Raw genomic sequence first — 3,335 nt, 5'->3', positions numbered from 1 at the left:
GTTCAAAATGTAGAAAAATGTATATAATAAGCGAGTACACCATGAATCCATTTTCCAAACCGTGTTTTTGGCTTGTCCTGAATCACTAGGGTACACCTATAATAAATGTTTATATTCAGACTATTTTAGATTGCTTCGGGGATACCGCGGCGGAGTAACCCAGTACCTTTGTGATTCTTCATAGACATAAACAGAGAGAAGTATTTCCGGCTACAATGTTCTTCCGCAAGACGCAAGCAGTTCTGTTTATTAACCGCTAGAGCGTCAAAAGTTCCCTACCGCAGCTTTAAGATAGTCAATCTGCTTTTTTTATACAAATCTCACCTGTTACACATTCTGGAGAGGTTGAGCAACTGCCCCCTCTCGCCAGTGACGTCACAGCCTGCCTTTCCTACAGACCAGTTAGGACATAAAGTAACAGTTATGAATTAAAAGAACAAAATTTGATAAAGTATTTTAAGATATTCGTTGCAAAACAAATATGATTTATTGTGAAATTATAATTTTACTCCGCGAGCAGCACGTAGACAAACAAAAGACAGCGGAAACCAATAATATTGTTACGTCTTATTTAGCAGACGCTTTTATCCAAAGCGACAATTAGGAGAGCATTTAACACACTGAATCTGGCGCGACGTGACGAGGTCCATACGGGTTCAATAGGTTAAAAAGGATGTCATCGTCCTTTGCTTTTTTTCTGGGGTGCATTTTATCCATAGACAGTAAGATTTTATCCCAGACGGCCTAATAGCAAAGTGAACAAACGAACGAACGAAAATTCAGAAGAGCAACAAGAGATTTGAAGCTCATAGCAGACGCGCCCAGGAGATGATTCGCTCTGTGATTGGCTGAATGTTACTTCACTCAAATCTAAGTAACAAATCAGAGAACACTACAGGAAATATTCACGCTGGATCCTATATATAAAAAAAAATGAGCAGGGGTCAGAATCACCTGTTTCTAAAAGTGCGGGGGACGTGTCCCCCCCGTCCCCCCCAGTTGCTACGCCCCTGTGTGTGTGTGTGTGTGTATGTATATATAAATAAATGTATTAACATAAATATTTTATAAATAGTATTATTATTAATCAGTATACCATCAATAACCATTATTATTATGTTTATTTACTGTATCATTTTGATAATTTTGACATAAATGTTTTATTTTATAACCGATAACACTGTAAAATAATTATATATATATATATATATATATATATATATATATATATATATATATATATATATATATATATATATATATATATATATATATATGTAGATATAAAGATTATTTTTCTATAGTATGTTTTCATTTGGGCATTTTTTTTTTTTTTTTTTTTTTTTTTTTTTTGGTGTTTGTTATAGTTTTCAAGGGCATAAATCTGTACACACTGATATTCATCAGACGAGCGGAAGGCATTACTCTCGTCCACAGTCCCGTCATTCATCACCCGTCATGATCCCATTGTGTGAGCGGGACACAGTGGCCCTCTTTGATGTGAAAAGTTATTTAGCAGCCAAGTGGATGCAAACAAATCGCTCATACGGGATTTGTCCAGGAAGCCACTCCGACATCAAACAGCACAGTATGAAACAATAGCCTGGGACAGTCTATTCTGCACAGTTTTCTGCCACTGTAGATGGATATTTATGCATTGCACGCAATAACCTAGGAAGATATTACTCATTCGGCTGGGCACAAGGAGAAGCAGAGACAATGTCTCTGTGTTATTTCAGATGGAGATATTTCTGAGACTTACTGAAGTTTGATTTCCTCGTCTCTCGCTGTGAATTCCTAGGCAGAATCCTCTCTCAGAACATTACATTTCCTACCCTTAAAAAGATGACAGAGGCATGTTGATTTTATAGGTTTAATTATAGTACATTTTCCAAACCTTTTGTTATTATTGCTCCAACATAAATTACAACTTACAAATATATTCATTTTCATAGCTGCATGAAAATTTGGTTGCATATAAAATTAAAAAAATAGCACATGAACTACAACTCAGCTAGGATCAATGAGATTTTGAATGATTTCTCCTCACCAAGGCTGCTTTTATTTAAGAAGAGATACTATAAAAAGAGCAGTATTGTGATATATTATTACAATTTCAGATAGCTATGGTCTATTATGATATATTTTAAAATGTAATTTATTCCTGTGATTTAAAGCTGAATATCAGCATCATTACTCTCACAACAATACAGTGTCACATGATCCTTCAGAAATCAGTCTAATGCGCTGATTTTCTGATTATTATCAATAAGCCCGGTTTCTCCCAAGTTTTCTTTTTTCTTTTAGATGGAGTTTTGGTTCCTTGCCACTGTCGCCTTTGGCTTGCTCAGTTGGAGCCAACATTTCTGTCAATATTGTTTAATTGACTGCACCTGAGCTGAATGATGACATGATGATGATGAAATGAGAGAGCGAGTCCGTGATACCAGGATGACATAATTAAATAATTTTACACACAATATTGAATTGCGTCTTATTATTTTATAAGTAGGATTAAATAACTGTAGGATCAAAAAAAAAAAAAAACAAATCTAAAAATGCAATCTAATCACCAGTGTGTCTAATGCGTCGCTCTGCGCCTGGCTGTGCTTTTTCTTCAGTTCTCCAAATGTTCTCCAGGGACGAGGGCCCTGCAGTGAGACATGGATCCAGCTAGATTACAAAGTGAGAAATAATCATTCATTAACCTCTGGCCCGCTGGGTCTGGAGATCGACCCGCCCCGGAGACAGACCCCATTGTTCCCCATCCCGCTGCAGCTGGGTCAAGCCCACTGACTACACTCATAATGATCTTAAAAGGATTAAGTGGACAAACACGCCTGAGAGTTCTTTTTTCAATTACACCACGAGTCATTTACATGAAGTGGAGCAGAGAGCCAATAACCCAGACCTGAAACACCATGGCCCTCTGGGAATAATGGCCCTGAGCTGTACTGACTGGATCTCAGTGTGTGTAATACAGGGAGGAGAGAGCTTGTCTTTGACATGTTGTCTTGTAACTCATTCCCAGGGGAGCGCACTTTCATTCACTCACAGCAACAAAGAACTTAATCAATCTGGCAATTTAGCACAGCTGCAGCATGAACAAGTGTATTTATTTATGTGTATAACCCATTTACTAATTATTTCCTCCTTGTCCTCTGAGATGTTTCATACAGTATATGCACCATACTGAAACTGTAACTAATGTGACAAAGAGATAAATGGATTGCAGTTATACTGCCTTAAACAATGTTTTCTGAGGAAAACATTTGTGCTTGCCCATGCAAAATATGTTGGTAAAATGCTAAGGCAGCTTTCAGGGCAATTGATGA

Source organism: Carassius auratus, unplaced genomic scaffold (genome assembly GCF_003368295.1).
Source record: "Carassius auratus strain Wakin unplaced genomic scaffold, ASM336829v1 scaf_tig00216406, whole genome shotgun sequence".
In the NCBI taxonomy this organism is placed as follows: Eukaryota; Metazoa; Chordata; class Actinopteri; order Cypriniformes; family Cyprinidae; genus Carassius; species Carassius auratus.
Note: the sequence above shows the minus strand (reverse complement) of the source record.